This window comes from Schistocerca serialis, chromosome 11 (genome assembly GCF_023864345.2).
Source record: "Schistocerca serialis cubense isolate TAMUIC-IGC-003099 chromosome 11, iqSchSeri2.2, whole genome shotgun sequence".
In the NCBI taxonomy this organism is placed as follows: Eukaryota; Metazoa; Arthropoda; class Insecta; order Orthoptera; family Acrididae; genus Schistocerca; species Schistocerca serialis.
This window is the reverse complement of record NC_064648.1, coordinates 132877657-132901576: the sequence shown is the minus strand read 5'-3', so window position 1 is coordinate 132901576 and position 23920 is coordinate 132877657.

Sequence of the window (23920 nt, the reverse complement as noted above, 5' to 3'; positions counted from 1 at the left end):
GGCCCTCGTCACACGACATCATCATCATCAACATGCATATGAAGCAGACAGGTAAAATAATAGACAGACAATTAAAAAACACAGCGAAAGTCTGGTTTCTGTTTGCAAGAGATATAAAATTCACACCCAGCGACAGCATGATTTCTGTTTGCAACACTTTGGAAAGACGAACAACACTGAACATTCACTTGAACACTGCACTAAAAAATTGGTACAAATATGGTACACCACAGCGGAGGGCAGATGGGGGGAACACGGACAGATGACAGGACAGGAAAGAGGGGGAAAGAGAGGAAAAAACGAAGTGGGGGGAGGGGAGAAAGAAGCTGATGGAGGATGAGGCCCCATAAAAGGGAGAGCAGGTGCTGGGCAGACGCGACAGTGGGGAAAGACAGAGGAGGGGTATACAAAAGGACTTGGGGGGAGAGGGGAGGCACAGAGAGTTAGGTAGGGAGAAAACAGGAAGGGAGGGGGGAAGAGGGAGCCCAGGGAAAGGACAGAGGAAATAAGGGGGGATGAGGATTAGAGTTGAGAGGAGGGATCAATGGAGGGACAGAGGGCATCATCCTGGAAGGGGGGTTGATGGAATCTACCTTGGGAAAGGAGATGAAGGGTGTAGAGATGGAGGGCAGGGGACACAAACAGTAAAGGCATGGCAGAGGGCGGGGATTGGAGAGGAGAGGAGCTGCCAGGGGGTGAGGGGGATCGAGGCGGCGGGAGGTGTAGAGGATGTGGATATGTTTGAGGAATAGGAGCAGATGGGGGAAAGGAATGAGGTCATAGAGGATCCACGTGGGGGATAGGAGGCATATATGGACGGTGAGGCAGAGTGCATGGCACTCGAGGATCTGGAGGGACTTATAGAATTTGGGGGAGCAGATATCCAGGCGGGACTGGCATAACAGAGGATGGGACAGATTTAGGATTTGTAGGTGTGGAGGATGGTAGAGGGGTGCAACCCCCATGTCTGGCCAGAGAGGAGGCCAAGGTAGGTGAGGCAGGGGAGAGGCGGACAGGACGGGCGCAGATGGTAAGGGAGAAATCCAGAAGGCGGAAGGAGTGAGTGGTATGACCTAAGATGATTGCTTGGGTCTTGAAAGGATTGATTTTCAGGAGCCACTGGTTACACCATGCGGCAAAAAGGTCAAGGTGATTCTGGAGAAGGCATTGGGATCGTTGGAGGGTAGGAGCAAGGGCAAGGAATGCGGTGTCATCGACATGGTAACATAGGAGGGGCGGTGGGAGAGGAAGGAGGTCACCAGATGGGTGTAGTCGACAGGAAGGGCGTAGGTCTGGAGTTTAAACAGGAGACCGGGATACCAGTCAAGGTTGAAAGTCTTTTCAAGGTCGAGAGAGACAAAAATGGCGGAGCTATGGGAGTTAAGCTGGAGAGAGAGGAGATGACTGAGGCAGAGGAGTTGGTCATCGGCAGGTTGAAAGCCACATTGGGTGGCGGGGAGGAGGTGGTTTAGGTGGAGGTGGTGATGAATGTGCCGAATAAGAATTGATTCTAAGACCTTGCTGAACACCGAGGTGTGGCATATAGGATGATAGGAAGAGGCATCAGATGGAGGCTTGCTGGGTTTGGAGAACATCAGGATACGGGAGATTTTCCACAGTCAGGATAGAAGCTGGTGGCAAGGATGACGTTTTAGAGGGTGGCAAGGACTGAAAGGAAGGAGGGAGGGCAGTGTTTGTGGTGGCGGAAGGTAACGCGGTCGCGGCCGGGAGCAGTGTTGCGTTTAGTGTGGAGTGTGGGGCTGATGTCCTATGTAGTGATGGGAGTGTTAAGTTCAGATGGTGGCGTGTGGCCCAAGTACTGGAAGCTAGGAGCAAGGGGAGGAACAGAGGTATTCGTATGGTCGATGACGTCAGGGAAGAGGGAATAAACTGGGGATCATCTGGGATGGAAAAAAAAATCGGATAGGTGAGAGGCAAAGTGGTTGGCCTGACTGAGGTTGTCAGGAAAGGGACGGTCATAAGGAGGAGAGGGTACTAGGGGATGGGGCGGTTCCCAGTAAGGTGGTGGAAAGCAGACCAATACCTGGAAGAGTTTATTGAGAGCGTGGTGGTGAGTTGTGTACATGTCTGGCGCCATACACGGCGTTTCTTCACAGTAAGCAGGTTGCGGATGTCTCGTAATTGCCAGTGGCAGGTAAGTGTGTCCTGGTCACGAGTGTGGAGAAAAGAGCGGTAGAGGGGATGGGATACTCAAAGGAGAAAGATGACCTGTGGGGGCAGTGCTGGGTGGTGAGGGTGGATGGCTTTGGTGGGGATATGGGTGGCGACGGCATCAGAGAAGGTCTGGTGCAGGATGGCAGCAGTGTGGGAGATGTCATCAGGAGACTGGAGGGTAACGTCATGGCCTTCAACCTGGGTGTGAATGGAGTCCCGGTAGGCATCTCAGTTGGCACGGGAGTAATCATGGACAAGTTTAGGAGGTACATCAGGGTGAGGAGCGAGGCGGGGATGGCGACCATTATTGAGGATTTGTGTACCAGTGCTGAACGTTTTTTATTTGCACAATGCGCATGTGACAGCTTTTTATGTCTCTCTTTATACTGTCTGTGTTATCAGTGGCTGAACAGTGGCATAAACAGGCTGCTGCCAGTCTACCTTTCATGTAACGGTGTCAAAATAACAACAAAGAAAAAAAAATCATTTTCCTAGTGCCATCTGTTGACATTCAGCACCAGTTATGTATGGTTGGTCAAAGCTCTGGCTCTAAATGCATCATAAGAAGCAACATTGCTGAAAATATCATTTAGACAAGTAACCTAAAAAATGTGTTTGATTCTGCTTCCAATATGACAGTTGGTGTTGATATTCCACAAGCCTGCAGGACTTCACAATTTTAACACAGCGGAACTCGTCCGTGTGATTGGGTCCTTTCTTTCCCAACGTCCTTCCTACATCACCATCCATAACATGGATTCCTACACCTTTTTCCCCTCCGCCAGTGTGCCCCAGGGTTCCATCCTCTCCCCTCTTCTGTACCTTTAGTATATGGCGGACATGCCGCCACCTACACCCCCCATCCACCTTCCCCAGTACGCCGATGACACCGCCTTCCTTGCCCTCGCCCCCACCCTGCAGCGCTCCCAACACCTCCAGTCCCATCTTGACCGATTCACCACTTGGTGCAACCAGTGGTTGCTTAAGGTCAGTCCTTCCAAAACCCAGGTGATCATTGTAGGCAAAACCACCCCTTCCTTCCGCCCCCTCGACTTCTATATCACCATCTATGGTCGTCCTATTGCCCTCACCCCCACCCTTAAGTACCTTGGCGTCACCCTTGAGTGTCGCCTCGCCTGGAACCCCCATGTCCAGACAATCCAAACCAAGGCACGCTTCTGACTCGGTCTCCTGAAGCTCCTTGCTGGCCGTACATGGGGTCTGGACCCCTCCACCATCCTCCACACATATATCCCTCATCTGTCCTATCCTCTGCTATGTCCACCCTGCCTGGATCTCCGCCCGTCCTACCTTTTACAAATCCCTTCAAATCCTGGAACACCATGCTCTCCGCTCGCCTATTGGATCCATCTCCCCTCCCCCACACGGATCCTGTACAACCTTATTCCGTTCCCCCACCTCCTCCTTTTCCTCGAATGGATATGGATCCTCTACACCTCCCATAAACTTGATCCTCCTCACCCACTTGTCTCTCACATCCTCTACCACCCCGTCTGCTGCCGCGCCTGTTTCCATGTCCCACCTGCTCTCCACCTCTCCACTCTCCTTACCTTCTCCCAAGGTGGATTCCGCCAGCTCCCCCTCCCTGATGATTCCCTCCTCCCCTCCATCTACCCCTCCTACCAACTTTGATGCTCCCTCCCTCTTCCTGTGTTCGTTCCTATGGGCACCCTCTCTCTTTTCTCTCCCCCTTTCCCCCTCCTCCCTTTCTCCCCCCTCCTCTCCTGGGCTTCCCCTACCCCCCATACCTTCATTCTCCTACCGTCTCCTCTGCCATTGGCATCTTTGATCTCCCCTCTCCCTCCCCAACCACCTTCTTCCCCGCTTGGCAGGTCCCTAGACTCGCACACGTTAATTGGACATTTGCGCGCCAGAGATCATTGCTATCAGTTTAGTGTGTGTGCCGTCATGTTTGTGATTCAGTGTTTTCGCCGCCCACGCTCCTTCGTACACGTGTCTCGTCTAAATCATTAGTGTTTGTGCACAGTGCCGCCAGTCTCCCTTCACTATCTGAGTAATTTCTTTTATCGCTTCATAGATTTCTTCAATCTCTACATTTGCAGAGCTAGTTGGCATATAAACATGTTCTACTGTGGTAGGCGTGGGCTTTGTATCTTTTTGGCGACAATAATGTGTTCACTATGCTGTTTGAAGTAGCTTACATGCATTCCTATTAAACCTACCCCTGCATTTCCCTTATTTGATTTTGTATTTATAAACCTATATTCGCGTCACCAGAAGTCTTGTTCGTCCTGCCGATGACCTTCACTAATTTCCGCTATAACTAACTTTAACCTATCCATTTCGCTTTTTAAATTTTCTAACCTACCTGCCTGATTAAGGGAACTGACATTCCACGCTCCGATCCGTACAATGCCAATTTTCTTTCTCCTGATAACGACGTCCTCCTGAGTAGTCCCCGCCTTGAGATCCGAGTGGGGGACTATTTTACCTCCGGAATATTTTACCCAAGAGAATGCTGTCATCATTTAACCATACAGTAAAGCTGCATAGCTTCGGGAAAAATTAGGCACTACCAGCACAGCAAGGCCGTTTTGGTTAGTGTTACAAGGCTAGATCAGTCAATCATCCAGACTGTTGCCCCTGCAACTACTCAGGCTGCTGCCTCTCTTCAGGAACCACACGTTTGTCTGGGCTCTCAACAGATACCCCTCCACTGCGGCTGCACCTACAGTACGGCTTTCTGTATTGTTGAGGCACCCAAGCTTCCCCACAAATGGCAAGGTCCATGATTCATTGGAAGGGAGGGGCTGGAGGGGGCTGCTGTTTTTGGAAGTAGGTCCTACTAATATATTAGCTATATTATTATTACTGTTACCTGAAATAAAACTTTAAGATTATGAAATATACAGTACTGGTCATTAAAATTGCTACACCAAGAAGAAATGCAGATGATAAACAGGTATTCATTGGAAAAATATATTGTACTAGAACTGACATGTGATTACATTTTTACGCAATTTGGGTGCACAGATCCTGAGAAATCAGTACCCAGAACAACCACCTCTGGCCGTAATATCGGCCTTGAAACGCCTGGGCATTAAGTCAAACAGAGCTTGGATGGGGTGTGCAGGTACACCTACCTATGCAGCTTCAACACGATACTACAGTTCATCAAGAATAGTGACTGGCGTATTGTGACGAGCTAGTTGCTCGGCTACCATTGACCAGACGTTTTCAATTGGAGAGAGATCTGGAGAATGTGCTGGCCAGGTCAGCAGTCGAACATTTTCTGTATCCAGAAAGGACCTGCAACATGCGGTCGTGCATTATCCTGCTGAAATGTAGGGTTTTGCAGGGATCGAATGAATGGTAGAGCCACAGGTCGTAACACATCTGAAATGTAACGTCTATTGTTCAAAGTGCCGTCAGTGAGAAAAAGGGGTGACCGAGGCGTGTAACCGATGATACCCCTTACCACCACGCCGCGTGATACGCCAGTATGGCGATGACGACTTCCAATGTGCGTTCACTGCGATGTCGCCAAACACGGATGTGACCTTCATGATGCTATTAACAGAACCTGGATTCATCCGATAAAATGACGTTTTACCATTCGTGCACCCAGGTTCGTCGTTGAGTACACCATCGCAGGCGCTCCTGTCTGTGATGCAACATCAAGGGTAACCGCCGCCACGGTCTCCGAGCAGATAGTCCATGCTGCTGCAAACGTCTTCGAACTGTTCGTGCAGATGGTTGTTGTCTTGCAAACGTCCCCATCTGTTGACTCAGTGATCGAGACGTGGCCTCCCGATCCGTTACAGCCATGCGTATAAGATGTCTGTCATCTCGACTGCTAGTGATCCGAGGCCGTTGGGATCCAGCACGACGTTCCATATAACTCTCCTGAACCCACCGATTCCGTATTCTGCTAACAGTCACTGGATCTGGACCAACGCGAGCAGCAATGTCGCGATACGATAAACCGCATTCGCGATAGGCTACAATCTGACCTTTATCAAAGTCGGAAACATGGTGGTACGCATTTCTCCTCCTTACACGAGGCATCACAACAACGTTCCACCAGGCAACGCCGGTCAACTGCTGTTTGTGTATGAGAAATCGGTTGGAAACTTTCCTCATGTCAGCACGTTGTAGGTGTCGCCACCGGCGCCAACCTTGTGTGAATGCTCTGAATAGCTAATCATTTGCATATCACAGCATCTTCTTCCTCTCGGTTAAATTTCGCGCCTGTAGCACGGCATCTTCGTGGTGTAGCAATTTTAATGGCCAGTAGTGTACTAACACCCATCAACCTTTTTCTTAATAACGCTTTAACTACGTAGTTTTTATTTCAAAAATCCCCTGCAGTCACAGCCTCTGCACTGTTGAACCTGACTGTCGCCCTGTTAATACGCGGAACGAAAATAGCTGAGGCTGCAGTCTGTTCTGTAGTAAAACACGGTTAAAATATCCCGAAAAATAGGTTTTTCTTACGTTTTTCATAAATTTACAGAGGTAATCGGCTTTCAACATTTCTGAGGGACTGTATTAGACACAGTGGAGTCACGCATCTAAATTGGATGTATAGCTGAATCGGTAGCTTGCTGCGGGTGATGGTTCGCTGGCTAAAGTTTCGCCAGACTTTCTATTTTTCAATCTGGAATAGCTACAGCTCGTAATTGTAAAATTCATCGTCATTTTTTGTGAAATGATGCACGACTTCTTGTTTCTAATTACATATTGCATGCGAAATTCTCGTTTTTATTGGGTATATAAATTCTGAATTATCGATTTTTATGAATGACTGTTAACAAAAGTTGCTTAAATTAAGAAAACATAACAATATAAGTTTTAAGACAAAAATGAAAAACCAAACACTTTTTATTTGAACTATCTTCATCGTTTTATACCACAGATGTAGATAAGCCTCGCAGAAACATGAAAACAATTCTTTTCACAGCATCGAGCACGGCATACAAATCCTGCATTTTTACATTTGCCACTGTACCATTACAATACGAACTCAGCAGAACTGATCTGCTGCCAAATTAAGGGAATTGGCCCAAGAAATAAGAAGACTTGCCAACTGCCAGACGTAAACTACTGGTACAAACGCACGCAGCTTTTTCACACGTCACGCCGAACGCTGGCGGGATACAGAACGAAAGAAGAAGAGAAAATGGGGCGGCTGGTTAGCTTCGTGTATTCTGATGTCGGTAGGGTCGTTCTCAACGTAGCAGGTGACACTTCCAGAACTGAAATATATTTCTTCGACTCCGATAACGCAGGAGCTACGAGTTAACCAGTTGACTGACTGTAATAAATACATTAGTGGCTTCAGTGTTCAACAGTACGATGAAATCCCTGCAGTATGCTTTTACTTTACACACAGCTCGCTATGTTTAAGTTGGAAATTTTCATCACTCTTGTTTGCAATTAGAACACCATGTCAGGTGACAACAATTGCATTTCATGCTTTCCGTCTGGTCACTGAAGAAGTGAGCGGTAGTGGTGGAGTTTCTCCAAATATAGTTTCATTCTGTATAAAAATTAAATGACTTTCGAAGCTATATTGTTTCTTTACTCGTCTCTTTTTACATCTGAACTGCAACTGTTCACATCACTGCAGGTTAGATGGACCGCTGGCTGGCCAGTGCTGTCCAAGTTTAATGCTCCGGAGAAGCTGTTGTCCCGCATTATCGCTCAGTCTACGTGCGTGTAACACAGCATAAAACGTATCCTTATGATCGTACTTGACTGTACTGGTCTCAGCTTGGTTTCCGCCCCACGTGAAACAAGCTCCAATTAGATTCTAGCAAACGTGCAAGATTACATGGCGTAATGGTTACATCAGTTTTATTGTTATTATGAACAGAGTATAATTAAGCTGTGCTGTCTTCCAGCATCGTCATTATATCAGACCGGCGAGTGCATTGATAGACGACATTCTTTGGAGGCAAACGACCGATCTGAATACTAAACGGTTCCCGTTATTAACATTGCCCCGATTTTGAGAGAAACACATTGATAAAAATAATCTCAGGGACGTATGAATTATGATGTGGTTGATTAAACTGCGAATGAACGCTAACAGTGTTCGGCCATGACCCCCAAACAATGCCACAAACAACTTCTTTCCGATGCAGCCCGAAACTGGACTAAGAAATGCATAATAAACACATGTTTAACGTGAAACGCAAGGAAAAGGATCCTCAAACGAAACACGGCTACTTAAGATGAAATTGACATAATTATTTAACAAAAGCACACAAGTGACACTACACAGCTTATCTCAGTACCGGAGGACAAAAGGGAGAGAGTGAAAACAAGTCGCCTTCGGCTTTTTTCATGTCGTTAGACAAACGAGAGTACCTATTACATTCTGTTTCACAGAATATCTTTTCAACATTTTAACTCAAAGATACTTCTTTACAAAATAATCCATAAATAACTAGAAATACATCATCTCATTAGTACATCGTTTCTTTGAATTCGTATACAAATTTACTTTTATATGTAAAATTATTTACAATATTTTCAGGCGTTAATTAAAACAAAAGTTACTTCTTTATACATTTATAACCTAAGATTTCAGCACACTAACCGAACGTTCGTGAAGGGATGCGGCGTGACCGCATGCGATACCCAGTTATGAAAGAAAATGCAGCGCTATGGACGATCGGACATACAGCCACCGGCCGGTGTGGTCGTGCGGTTCTAGGTGCTACTGTCGGGAACCGCGTGACCGCTACGGTCGCAGGTTCGAATCCTCCCTCGGGCATGGATGTGTGTGCTGTCCTTGGGTTAGTTAGGTTTAAGTAGTTCTAAGTTCTAGGGGACTGATGACCACAGATGTTGTGTCCCATAGTGCTCAGAGCCATTTTTTGAACATACAGCCACCTACATTATTGAGAACCGGGATGCTACATTCTCCGAATATCTGTCCTACATTGAAGGGGAATATTTTCGGATGGCGTGGGATGACAATCACTGGAAAACATTTGGCAACATGCTGCATATCATGATCATGGAATCTCCGAAAGTGTTCTCCACTACGCCACTTAACAGATAAACGACAAGCCTGAAAGCTGACCCTATAGAAGGATCCCTTACAATGCTATAGCCATTTCATGTAAGTGATACAGGTGCGAGACTAGTAGTAGAAGTTGACAACACAGGAGCAACAAGTACATGGATCAAAGGCACTTCATTAAAAATTCAAAAAATAAAAAAATAAAAAATCATGGTTGACTTGGAATCATTTTTAAGATGAAGCTATGGCGATAAAAGATTGATTTTGTTTAATTAGAAGAACTTTTCATGCAGATATAGTTAATTTTGAGCACTATGTCCAGATGTCGAGAAGAAAGGATTTTTTTTCTTGTTTTCTGCAAGGAGGTTCCGGATGTGTCACTGTAATTGCCAGTGGCAGATGAGCATAAGCCGGTCATGGGTGCAGAGCAAGGGGCGGTAGAGCCTGTGGGATTCATGAAGAAGGACGGCCTGGGGAGGAAACGTAGAGCAGTGAGGGTGGATGAGTTTGTATGGACATGGGCCTCCACAGCATCAGTGATGGTCTTCTGAAGGAAGGAAGAGGCATGGCTGACGTCAGTGGGATGGTGAAAGGTGAGGGGGTGGCTTTCGACCTGTGAGGCAATGGATTCCTTGTACCTACCAGTCAGTGTGGTGGTGGTAGTGGATGGACTAATTAGAAGCAGCTGGACTGGGGTCTGCAGGGGGGCAGAGGAGGCGGTGAGAAGGATGAGGAGGTGGTCACTACCAGTGGGATTGAGGACACCCATACGACCAAGGAGGTTGGGGGAAGCGAGAATAACATCACAGGTGGAGTTACTTTCAGGACGGGTAGGAGAGGAACAAGGTCGCCATGGAGGGTGGCAAGGAACTGATGCCACCTCCGAAGGGTGGCAGAGTCAGAATTGTGGATGTTGAGGTCGGTGGCAATTCAGTACACACATTTTTTTTGTTCAATCCCCCCCCCCCTCCCCGAGTTCAATGCATTATTTTCTTTATTGTTAATTCATTCCTCATGCAAGGTGGGCCAGCAGCAGCCTATATACGCCGTTCTTCGGCCAATAGGTACAATTTTAGATACAACAGAAGACAACGAATAGAAAAAATGCATGATAAAACATGATGATAAATGTAACATGATAAATATGAAGCCATTCCGCTGAAGGAACTGTGTACACAAAGGAGGTCGGCAGTGAAAACAAATGTAGACATCTAGTTGGATAAACGAATGTAGAAGGACACCGATGAGAACACTGTTGCACACAGAACCACTGTGGTGACGACTGTCGGCAAAACAGACATCAACAACCTGATGAAGGTGGGGGGGCTGCCTCTGGGTGTAGGGGAAAGGCAGGGGGCAAGGAGTGGGGGAAGGAGGCACTGTGAGAAAGAAGGGAGGGGGGAAGGGAGAGGGTAGGGGTTGGAAGCTAAGGGAAGGGGAGGGGAGGAAGAGGGTGACAAGGGAGAGAAGAGGGGGAGAAAGGAATGTGAGGGAGGAGAGGGGGAGTCCAGGAGGAAAAGGGTGAGAGGGGGGTTAAGATCTGGTAGGAGGGGTAGATGGAGGGAACAAGAATATCATCATGGAGGGGGAGTTGGCAGAAGCCACCTTGGGCAAGGGTATTGAGAGTGTGAAGATGGAGAGCAGGTGGGATGCAAGAATACATACATGGCAACAGGCTGGAATGGGCGAGGATGGGAGAGATAAGCAGGTGTGGAGGATCAAGCTTGCGGGAGATGTAAAGAATCGATATGCATTCAAGGAAAAGGCGAAAGGTGCAGAAAGGGAATCAAGTCATAAAGGATCTGCAGTGCGGATGGGAGGTGGATGCTATAGGTGAGGCAGAGCTCATGGCATTCAAGGATTTGGATGGATTTATAATAGGTGGAGAAGTGGAAATCAAGGCGGGATGGGCATAGCAGAGGTTGGGGCAGATGGCCAGATAGGAGTTTAAGGAGACAGAGTTGGGTATGTGTCTTGGTTTGAACTGTCCGGAGATGTGGGGGTCCAGGAAAGGCGGTGGTCAAGGGTGACACCAAGGTACTTGAGATTTTGGGTGAGGTTAATGGGGCAGCCATATATGGGGAGGTAAAAACCCAGGAGATGGAATGTAAGGGTGGTATTGCCTACGATGATTGCCGGGGTTTTGGAAGGATTGACCTTGAGCAGCCACTGGTTGCACCAAGCGGTGAATTGATCAAGGTGGAATTGGTGAAGGCTTTGGGAGCGTTGTAAGGTGGGGATGAGGGCAAGGAAGGCGGTGTCATTGGCAAACTGGAGGAGGTGGACGGAGTTGGGGTGATGGCATGTTCGCCTATAAAGAAGGTAGAGAAGAGGGGAGCAGACGGAGCCTTGGTACACACCAGCAGAGGGTAGAAGGTATAGGAGTCAGTATTGCGGATGGTAACATAGAAAGGGTGATGGGACAGGAAGGAGTCGAACAGATGGACGTAATTGATGGGAAGGGTGGAGCTTAAAGAGGAGGCCAGAGTGACAGAGACGGGGTACGCACGTTTGACATCACAGGAATTGTTTTGGCTGTAGAGAAGGTGGGTGAGATGGAAGAGGATGTCGTCAGCAGAGAAGGAGGGTTGGAAGCCACATTGGTTAGAGGGGAGGAGGCAGTGCAAGTGGAGGTGGTGGTGTAGTCATTGGGTGACAATGGACTCCAAGAGCTTGCTGAAGACTGAGGTGAGGCTGATGGGATGGTAGGAGGAGAAGTCAAAGGAGGGTTTGGTGGGCTTGGGGAACATCAGGTTCTGGGAAGTTTTCCACAGGTCTGGGTAGTAGCTGGCCGCTAGGATGCCATTATAGAGTGCAGGCAGGAGAGGACATGGGAGCCTAGCAGAGATGGCAGTAGGTGACATGGTAGTGACACGGAGCAGTGTAGCATTTAGTGTGAAGTGTAGCTATGATGTCTTGGAGATGAGAGACTTAAGAGTTGTGTGTACCCAAGTACTGGAAACTAGGAGCAAGTGGGGGCACAGGTGTTGGTACAATTGCACACATCTGGGAAGAGGGACTAATAAAACACAGGATCATCAGGAATAGTAAGGATATCGGACAGGTAGGAAGCCAAATGGTTGGACTTACTGAGGTTGTCCGGAAAAGGTTGATCATCGTGGATGAGCCATGGTACAAATTGCTGTTTTGAAGAGCACATCGCAGCACAAAGTGTGAAGCAGTCGCCCTCCGTTTCTGGCGGTGGCGCCACTGTGGCAATCGCAGTTTTGGTGTCTCCCTCTGGTGGGACAGGGGAAAGGTTGAATGTTCACGTGCATTTAAGGGGCGCTTTGAGCTCGCCAGTCGGTCAGTCTAGGTCAGTCCTTCATCCCCAGCATGCTAGTTGAGGTCAGAGGGGTGTTCTGAACACAATTTCGACACAAAGCAGATCAATAGGCTGTGGAGTGGTAGGGGTAGGCTAGCAATAGAACAGTGCATCATCATTGACTAGACACTCATTTATTGAACACATAAGTCAGGTATTACCCAAAAGGAACAATCAGTACAAATTACAAAATAATACTCTTTTCCTTTAAGTCACTCAAACATTTAAACAGGCAAATAGCAATCATTTAACTGAAAGCCTTTTAAAAAAATGGTTCAAATGGCTCTGAGCACTATGGGACTTAACATCTGGGGTCATCAGTCCCCTAGAACTTAGAACTACTTAAACCTAACTAACCTAAGGACATCACACAAATCCATGCCCGAGTCAGAATTCGAACCTGCGACTGTAGCAGCCGCGCGGCTCCAGACTGAGTGCCTAGAACCACTAGACCACTGCGGCCAAAGCCTTTTAAGAAAGCAAGACTAGAAAATTTGAATGATGAGTTAAAATCATATTTAAATAGGCTCTAACTGAGCACATATTTTAAAAGGGAATACTACCTTTAAGGAACCCGTAATCAAAATTAATTACATAATTCTCAACAACCATATTACATCCAAGACATTTAAGATTAAACAGTAATATATAACATCAGAGAGCTGCAGTCCCAAGTTTTAAGCAGCACGTTTCAGGTGGACTGCACTGCAATAGTACAATACAAGTCCTTCAGAGGATCTCCCCACACAGGACGTTATTGCCGCAATCGACAAAATATCAACATCATTCCATGTACAGGCCTAAAACAAACTAAAAGCTCCCTTAAGGTTGGTACAGTTCATTCCCTTTCAACATAACATACGTTACAAGTCCAGCCCTAGGACGGCACCGACACTCCGCAATTTAGCACACGAAAAACTACAGCAATGCACTCATCACGTATCCTTACAAAATCCAAAAACAGAGAGCCGGCTCCCCAATAGTGGAACATTTAACCACGGACAGCATGTGGGTTTGTGGGATACTGGTCTTGCCCTTAACCTCAACACCAGTTCAAATACTAGTCAGCCTACAATCTTGAACCACCATACACATTCCTTCAGTTACTGCATAGAAAGCCAATGTGATAGGCAAACAGACCAGCATACGATAAAAGCTTAAGCAATTTCCTTACTAGACAACCCTTAGGAATAGTAACTGTAATTTTTTTTGAAATGTGAGCACACCTACAATCAAAAGACAAACAACGCCAATCATAAGGACAGTAGCACATAAGCAAGTAGCAATGGTAACTTCTGCTTAGATTGGCTACAAATCAGCACGTGATTTAACACACCAGAGAACACTCTTTACAACATACCCATCAATACAATAGCAAATTACTCACACGTGTACTCCCCGACGATTTCGATTCGCAAAGCCATAGACAAAACTTGGAGAACGTATCACTTAGACCAACATAATGGTGCTCCCTCAGTTACCCCAAGTAACTGACTCCCTTAGTTGCACAGCAAAGAACCAGACCTAATGAAACAACCACATTTTTCGCCTCTAAATTGCACAGTACAAGTGAGACTCAATCACAAATGTAATTTTACATCACCAGTTCCCATATAGTCAATACAAGCGCCTGATTTTCATCCGTTTATAACGGAGGCAGCAACATCGTATGGAAAAGAGCGTAGACACAAACTCTTACCAATTCTATTCTCCGAAAGCAGCCACCGCTACTCTCGGTAACCACTGGGACATCCAGTGCAAAAATCGTTACTGCTTCGCACAAATTACAGGACGCCCGCTTCCTGCTGCTTGCTACGGCGCCTTCCGTTCAGAGCTAACTTGTATATCTCCATGCCATAGGTCCAGTCCCACACTCGCTGCGTCAACCCGACAACCGTCTTCCACCACGTCCCGGAGCACACCCCCCACATGACCTCGCCTCGTTACTCCTTGCGTAGGCCTCAGAGGACGCTGCTTATCGCCCTGACCGTGGCAGGAAAGATAAACCACCAGAGTGGCACTATCGATATGAGCCGCCACGGCTCATCCTTCCCCGCAGAAAACAGAAACTACCCTCCCCCCCCCTCTCCCTTCTTTTCTTCCAGAGGGGTCAGTTTCCTCCCTTCACCTGGGAGACGTGAGCCCACGAGACCTTTCCCGTCCTGAGGTTGTTAACTATTAAACTGACCGGGTTTACGACAAGCAACACCTTGTATGGACCAACGAAATGCGGTCAGAGCTTTCCTGCAATCTTATCGGCGCTCTGACCCCATGAAACAAAATTACGTATAAAGGCGCTCTTCCCTGGTTGCACTCTGAACGGACGACGTCCTTCATTGTAGTGCTGCGCCAGCCTCTGATGTGCGAGCTCAATGTTTCTACGCGCGTGCTTCCAATTCTGGGGGATCTGCTCCTCGTCCAGTTCTTCAGGTAATAACTCATTGACGGCCCACAAATTCGCGAGCGGCGAATTCGCCGGGTAGCTAAGCATCAGAGACAGGGGGGCTGGCCTTACTCGCTTCATGATGAGCTGTATTGAAAGCTAAGTTCAACCAGGGTATAGTTTCGTCCCACCTACGCTGTGACTTGTAATGAAAGGCTATCAATGCTGCCTTGAGGTTCCTATTTACGCGTTCCGCAAAGGGGGGTTGCGGATAATATGGAATGGTGGTGGTATGCCGTATAGCACTTTCGAAACAAAACTTTTTAAATTGTTGAGACACGAAGGTGGGGTTGTTGTCGCTAACTAAAACTCGTAGGGGGACCGAAGATGGAAAATATGCCCATTAAGTGGCGAATAGTGAGCCCTGCGGTTATTCTGCTACTAGGAATGAGCCATTCAAATCGGATAAAAGCATCTACTACCACGAGTACATACTTATGTCCGTTCCTAGTCCTTGGCAAGGGGCCGATGTAATCAATAAACAACTTGTCCATTGGCACCTTCTCCCTGCTAGACTGCAAGAAGCCTCTTTGAGTATTCGCATTTTGTTTAGAAATTTTGCACACCTGACACTCCCCCACTAACCTACGGACATCTTTATACAGTGTCTTCCATGTCAGATGTTCTCGGATTTTCTGAACAGTTTTCGCAATTCCCAAATACCCTCCTACCACCGAGCTATGAAAGTAATGGGACACGGCGGGAACGAGTTCCTTAGGCAAACAAATCTTAGACCTCCCGTCATTCGTAGTCTGATAACAGACGATACCCTTTTCGAGGCTATACCCGTGCACTTGCCTACCTTCGAGGAGCCAGGACTTCCTTAGCACACCCATGACCCAACGTTCTGACTTGTCTTCAGAATTACCCTTCTCTGTCTCTTGAGCCTCCTCGAACATTCGGTTCAGAGCGTCCGCTACAGAGTTTCCTGATCCCCTGATATGTCGGACGCTAAACCTAAAAGCGGGTATCCGTAGCGCCCACCGCGCAATACGTCCAGTCTTCCTGGGTCTAGCCAGGGCCCAGCTTAATGCCTGGTTAGCGGCCTCTAATTCGAACTGCCTATGTTCCAGGTAGAAACGGAATTTTTCTAAAGCGGAGAGTACTGTTAACGCTTCCCATTCGTAAATGGAATACAATAATTCAGCAGCCGAAAGGGTCCTGGACGCGTAGGCAATTGGGAGACGTTCCCCCTCATCTTCCTGGAGGTGAACAGCAGACACCCCAGAGTTCGACGCGTCGGTCTGAACGACAAACTTCTTACGGAAGTCGGGAACCGCTAACACCGGAGGTTTAGCTAAAGCAGATTTTATCGCATCAAACGAGGACTGTTGCGACTCCTTCCACTCAAACGGTACATTCTTCTTTCGAAGTTGGTTCAGGGGCGCTGCCAATTGAGCAAAATTTGGCATGTATTTGCGAAAAAAATTCGCCATTCCTACAAAACGGGCGGTTCCCTTCTTACTCTTGGGAGGCGGGAACCTTTGCAAATCTTTAGTCCTCTCCTGGTCAATCTTAATGCCTTTAGCAGAAACCAAATGTCCTAAAAAGGAAATCTCTACATGTGCTAAACTAATCTTGGATGGCTTATCCGTAAGTCCAGCTTCACGCAATCGTAACAAAACTTGCTCAAGGTGCTGAACGTCGTCCTCAGATGTTGAACTATACACTACGACGTCATCGAGGTAGTTATACACATACTTGTACTTGATGTCACCAAAGATATTATCAAGCAACCGGGACAGGCCGCCGCCCTCGTGGACAATCCAAATGGCACCTGATTAAACTAGTAAAGATTCCAGTCCGTGGTAAAGGCAGTTACCGGCTCAGACTCTTCCGACAACGAGATTTGATAATAAGCCTGGTTCAGGTCCAGGACAGTAAAGATCTTAGCCCCCACAAACCAGGTAAAACACTGGTGCAGGCCGGGTAAGGGGACCGACTCCAACGCCACCTTTTGATTAAGCTGTCTATAATCCACTACGGCGCGGTATCCCTCCCCCGCCTTTGGGACTAAAAACATAGGAGCTGCATAGAGCGAAGTCGATTTCCTAATTACGCCTTCCCGCAACATTTTATCAATTAACTGCCGTAATGCCTCCATCATGGAAGGTGACAGCCTATAAGGTGGCTGACGAACAGGTATATCATCCGTGAGGCATATGTGATATCTAATTTTGTGTGTGACGCCTAATCTGTTAGTCAATACATCGGGAAAACGACTCAAAAGCTCTGACAACTTCTCCGCCCGACTATGCGGTAAATGACTGAGTCTAAACTCGGAACCTTGCCCTACTGCATTATTAACCTCCGTCTGCACCCGACATGAACAAAATTTAAACCCTTTCCCCAGTGCAAAACGGAAAGAAAACGTTCTATCAGCCCAATCCAAAATTAACCCCACCGTTGTATCAGGTCACAAACTAATAATAGATCGACGGGTAGGTTGTCCACTACCAACAACTTAGCAGGCCAAGAAAACGCTTCAATAGAAATATTACCTCGGCAGCAACCTAGAATAGACAGGTTCTGACCGTTAACAGCCAGACAGACCTCGGGAGTCGTTTGTAAGTCCGGCAGCTTACACAGATAACGGTACTTCTGGTACCAACGGTAATCCAATAAGGAAGCACTGCTCCCCGAGTCGACCAACATACAAATCGGCTCGCGATTCAAGGCCCCCACACAAAGGGTAGGGAAGACCCTACAACAGCCCTTATGTGACTACACCTCTGTATGGGACACTTCTGTGACGCGGCGGCTCTGTCCCCTTCTAGTCAGCTCGAAGGTCTTCCTTTCTCCGGACAGACACGTACCAAATGTTCCGAACTACCACACTGAAAACATCTATTAGGCTTGACAGCTCCTGTCCTGTTCTCGGTAGCTTTAGCTACCCCTTTCTGGATCACGGCATTGACTCGCTCCTTAATGTCTCTCTTACTATCCGCAAAACGGAGTCCTTCAATTCGTGAAACCAAATTCTCCAGTTCAGTAAATGTCGTTGGTCTTGTGGCATATATCACGCGATAACGGTCTTCTGGCCTAATACCTTCCATTATATTATCAACGGCCTCTCTCTCTGTCACATCTAAATCCAACGCAATAAGAGCGATCCAAACCTCACTAATGTTCTGCTCGAACGTTTCATTACCCTGTTGCACACGATAGAAATACTGGCCAGTAAGTTCATGTTTAATACGGGAGGTGAACTTGCGTTCAATAACCCGCCTACGCACGTCGGCAAGAGAACCCCGGGTTTGCAATACCTGACTAATTATCGTGCCGAACAAACCCCTCGCCAAGGGATAAATTAACTGAAAGATAACATACTGATTAACACCTAAAACACAAGCGTGTACCTCCAAACGTGCTAATAACCACAGGACCTCAACAACTCCTGACAATCGTCAACTACTAAGATTGTCAGCCCCTGAATTAATAAAAGTATGGGATTAGGTAACTTAGCAAAGGCTTTGCATACTGAAAGTCAAGTACTAACTAAATTTCCCCTTTGTAAAGGTTCTCTCTCTAGATCTTGTGCCGAAGTACCTCCTTCGCCATCTTCCTCCTGTGACTATTAAATTATTCTCAAATTGCAAGGCCATAGCCGTCTGGCGCAACTCGGCAATCATAGCTTTCTGTTCGGGCGTAATTTTAAACTGCTCCAAATCACCCAATCTATTCACCCAGTGAATTAACTGTGCGCGAACTCTACTAGTCTAAATACGTGACGGATTACTGCCCTGCATCAACTCAAGGCTCCCGCGCACACCAGAAAGCGACGCAGCGCAAGCCGGCAAAGCAGCGCTTACCTGTGTACCTGTGTACTGCCTTCCCCAGCGAGACAAATGGGCCGCTCTAAGACGCCGCGCAAACGTGCGCTCAACTCCGGGACGGTTCCGTTAGTGGGAGCCCCTCTGATCCTCAATTCATAAATTAAATGTTCCCTTTTCAACTGTTTTAGTCCCGGGCACTCCCGAGGCTGCGGATGGCTGGTCTCGTCTCCCTGTAACATAATGAAACGAACGGATTCTGTTCCACACCAAATACAAGGAAACCAATCTTAATCTAATCAAATACCAATCAGTGGTAATGACTACCCCAGGAACCAAGAACAGAACCACGCTCTGCTACCAATGAGGTGTCAGGTCAGAGGGAGGTTCTGAACACAATTTCGACACAAAGCAGCTCATTAGGCTGTGGGGTGCTAGGTGTAGGCTAGCAATAGAACAGTGCATCACCATTGACTAGACACTCATTTATTGAACACATATGTCAGGTATTACCCAAAAGGAACAATCAGTACAAATTACAAAATAATACTCTTTTCCTTTAAGTCACTCAAACATTTAAACAGGCAAATAGCTATCATTTAACTGAAAGCCTTTTAAAAAAATGGTTCAAATGGCTCTGAGCACTATGGGACTTAACATCTGGGGTCATCAGTCCCCTAGAACTTAGAACTACTTAAACCTAACTAACCTAAGGACATCACACACATCCATGCCCGAGTCAGAATTCGAACCTGCGACCGTAGCAGCCGCGCGGCTCCAGACTGAGTGCCTAGAACCACTAGACCACTGCGGCCGAAGCCTTTTAAGAAAGCAAGACTAGAAAATTTGAATGATGAGTTAAAATCATATTTAAATAGGCTCTGACCGAGCACATATTTTAAAAGGAAATACTACCTTTAAGGAACCCGTAATCAAAATTAATTACATAATTCTCAACAACCATATTACATCCAAGACATTTAAGATTAAACAGTAATATATAACATCAGAGAGCTGCAGTCCCAAGTTTTAAGCAGCACGTTTCAGATGGACTGCACTGCAACAGTACAATACAAGTCCCTCAGAGGATCTCCCCACACAGGACGTTATTGCCGCAATCGACAAAATATCAACATCATTCCGTGTACAGACCTAAAACAAATTAAAAGCTCTCTTAAGGTTGGTACAGTTCATTCCCTTTCAACATAACATACGTCACAAGTCTAGCCCTAGGACGGCACCGACACCCCGCGATTTAGCACGCGAAAAACTACAGTGATGCACTCACCACGTATCCTTACAAAATCCAAGAACAGAGAGCCGGCTCCCCAATAGTGGAACATTTAACCACGCACAGCGGGTTTGGGGGATGCTGATCTCGCCCTTAACCTCAACACCAGTTCAAATACTAGTCAGCCTACAATCCTGAACCACCATACAAATTCCTTCAGTTACTGCATAGAAAGCCAATGTGATAGGCAAACAGACCAGCAAATGATAAAATCTTAAGCAATTTCCTTACTAGACAACCCTTAGGAATAGTAACTGTAAATGTTTTTTGAAACGTGAGCACACCCACAATCAAAAGACAAACAACCCCAATCATAAGGACAGTAGCACATAAGCAAGTAGCAATGGTAACTTCTGCTTAGATTGGCTACAAATCAGCATGTGTTTTAACACACCAGAGAACACTCTTTACAACATACCCATCAATACAATAGCAAATTACTCACACGTGTACTCCCCGACGATTTCGATTCGCAAAGCCATAGACAAAACTTGGAGAACGTATCACTTAGACCAACATAATGGTGCTCCCTCAGTTACCCCAAATAACTGACTCCCTTAGTTGCACAGCAAAGAACCAGACCTAATGAAACAACCACATTTTTCGCCTCTAAATTGCACAGTACAAGTGAGACTCAATCACAAATGTAATTTTACATCACCAGTTCCCATATAGTCAATACAAGCGCCTGATTTTCATCCGTTTATAACGGAGGCAGCAACATCGTATGGAAAAGAGCGTAGACACAAGCTCTTACCAGTTCTCTTCTCCGAAAGCAGCCACTGTTACTCTCGGTAACCACTGGGACATCCAGTGCAAAAATCGTTACTCCTTCACACAAATTACAGGACGCCCGCTTCCCGCTGCTTGATACGGCGCCTTCCGTTCAAAGCCAACTTGTATATCTCCATGCCATAGGTCCAGTCCCACACTCGCTGCATCAACCCAACAACCGTCTTCCACCACGTCCCGGAGCACACCCCCCACATCACCTCACCTCGTTACTCCTTGCGTAGGCCCCAGAGGACGCTGCTTACTGCCCTGACCGTGGCAGGAAAGATAAACCACCAGAGTGGCACTATCGATATGCGCCGCCACGGCTCACTATTCTGTCGCTCGTCCGCATTTGTTAGGCAGTTAGTGTTTGTCCGTCGTTCGGAGTTCTAGTATGTTTGTCGTTCCGATCAACCTTTAAAGCCAGCAGAATGAGAGTCTTTCCACTCCGCCAGTAAGAGAACTCAGCGATTGGTCACCCGGTCGGGGCTTAGTTCCTGCATCTGAGTCTGCGTGTTAGGCCACCAGTCAGCTCGAGTTTGCTCAGGCAATGGTCATTGGCGGTTGGATCGATCGGTTGGTTGGTCGCGCACTGAGACACAAGATGACTTGTCCATCTTGAGCATTGGCGCGTGTGAGGTCGCCACGTGAGTCTAGTGGGCCGTGGCATATAGCGAGGGGTAGTGACTTCACGGTCGACACGAGAGCAACAGGAGTCAACCCACAACATCAGTCTGGCTGGTGCAAGCTGCGACACTGTGAGACGGGAGATCGGCGCGCCTTCCTGCGTCTGTTGAAGCGGCTGGCAGCGGATGGTTCGGGAGAGCGATTTGGGGATGCTGCGCCAGGTCTTCTCGAGAAATCGCTGTTTATTAGAAGTTAAGTGATTGGTGATATGTTGTTTGATTTACTCTTGTTAAATCCTACTTGTTTTCTTGGTGAGGTCACCAGCCGTTTTGCTTTGGGTTCATCGCACCATTCTTCTCTGTTTGACCACCCGCGGGAAGGTGGTTGTTTATAAATTGGGTGGTCCGTTTTTCCCTTGTGGAGTAGGGGCGGGTTAGAGCAACCTACGGTTTGGGTTGTTCAGTAATCTCCATATCAATCTACCGTTCGTTAGTAGCTGCCTCTGTCATGTTAGTCAGATTTGGTATGTTAATTTATTGCTTGGAGTGTAACGGCCTGATACCCAAAACATGTTTAGATCTCTGTAAACTTTGATATTATTGCCTATGATCTTGAGAGGCGGTATCTGTGTACTGTAGAGCATCTTAACTATTGTTTGGCCAACCTTGTAGAATTTTTGTAAGATTGCGTTTCATGGACTTTTATTTAAATGATCATTTTAGTATATAAAGTTTCCACCTTTTCACCGTAAGACTTTTCTTAGAAGTTAAAATCAAGTTGCACCTTCGGTGGCAAGGTTAATATTTTAATTGTTAGTGTTTGTACCATTTCCATCCCTCCTATGGGGGGTGCATAGTTTGTGTGCTTGTGTAAATTGTTAAACTCTTAGTTTAAAGTTATCTGGTGTGTTGCAGATTTGCACCAGTGTAGTATTTCAGAGGCTGTTGCGAGAGGTCTCTGCCCGAAAGCTCATACAGTCAAAACTTGTTTCTTTCTGCCTCTGAATAAATTGTAACTTTGATAATTAGAGGGTGCCTTCTGATTATAATTTTAAATGTGTCTCTTTTAAAAAATGCTTTTAGGCACTATTAAAGTGAACAAAATACCCATTTGTTAAAAGGAATTTGGTTATGATTCCTTCAGTTAGTCCCTGGCAGCTACTTCCATGCTTACATAGTGTAGTTAAATGTGTTAATGTTCTTCATGAATCACTAGTAAATAAAATAAATTCTTATGGATATTCCTTGAAAATAAATCACGGTTCAATGGAGGAGGGCATACTGTGGGGAGGGTTTAGATCCAGTAAGGTGATGGGAGGCTGACCAGTACTTAGATGAGTTTATAGTTAGGATATCATTTAGGCAGGTGCAGGCCTGGCGCCAGTCCCAGCGTTTTTTGGCTGCAAGAAAATTTCGGGCATGTCTTTGGAGTTGCCAGTGGCGTCGGAGTGTGTCCCAGTCCCATGTGTGGAGAAAGGCATTGTGGAGATGGTGGGATTCACAAAGGAGAAGGGCGGCCTGTGGGGGTAAAGTATGGTGGTGTGAGTGAATGGTGGTAGTGGGGATGTGAGCCTCAACAGCCTCAGACAGGGCCTGTTGGAGAAAGCAGGCAGCATGGCTGATATCATCCAAATGCTGGATGGTCAGAAGATGGCCACTGACTGGGTATCTAGGGCTGACCGGCAGCCATTCCAGTCAGCATGGGAGTAGTTATGGATGAAATTTGGGGGAGGATTGGTGTGAGGAGTGAGGCATGGGTTTTGTCGGTCTGTCACGGTAAGGAGGACATGGTCGCTACCAGTGGGGTCTAAGACGTTCGCCAAAATGCATCGCAGGAGGTCGGGGGAGACCAGGACTACATCGTGAGTGGTATTGGATTCAGGGCAGTTGTGGCGGGGGAGGGGAGGAGCTCACCTTGCAGTGAGGCGAGGAGCTGATGCCACGATTGTAGCTGTGCAGCGGTATGACAGTGGGTGTTAAAGTGAGTGGCAATCACATAGGAGGAGAAGGTGTGATCAATGTGGCTAAGGAAGTCAAACGGGATGGGGGCAGTGCCACGGACATAGGTGTTGGCGCTGTTTATGGTAAGGCTGGGGAAAAAGAAGCTGAGGATAAGGTGTTCAGTGGGGTCAGGAAGGAGGGTTTAGAGCCCATCAGGGATCTGGCGAAGGTAGCCGATGGCAACGCTGCCATGCGCAGTCGGGTGGGGATGATATGTGGGTGCTGGAGAAATGTTTCATTGAGGAGGGAGGCATCCACACGGTGGGTTGTAAGGGTATGCATGAGGAGTTGCTTCTTGGTAAGTAGAGAACGGATATTATTGAACAAGATACGATGCTGCCGTGCCATGGTGGGGTTTAAACTAGGCTGTCGTGACGGGAGACAGTAAAGTGGGCTTTGTTATGGGAGTAGGTAGAGAAGGTGTTAGGGTGAAAGATTGAACAGCAGCTAGGGAGATCTGTTGGAGGGTATGGGGGCGTTGAAAGTGGTGGATA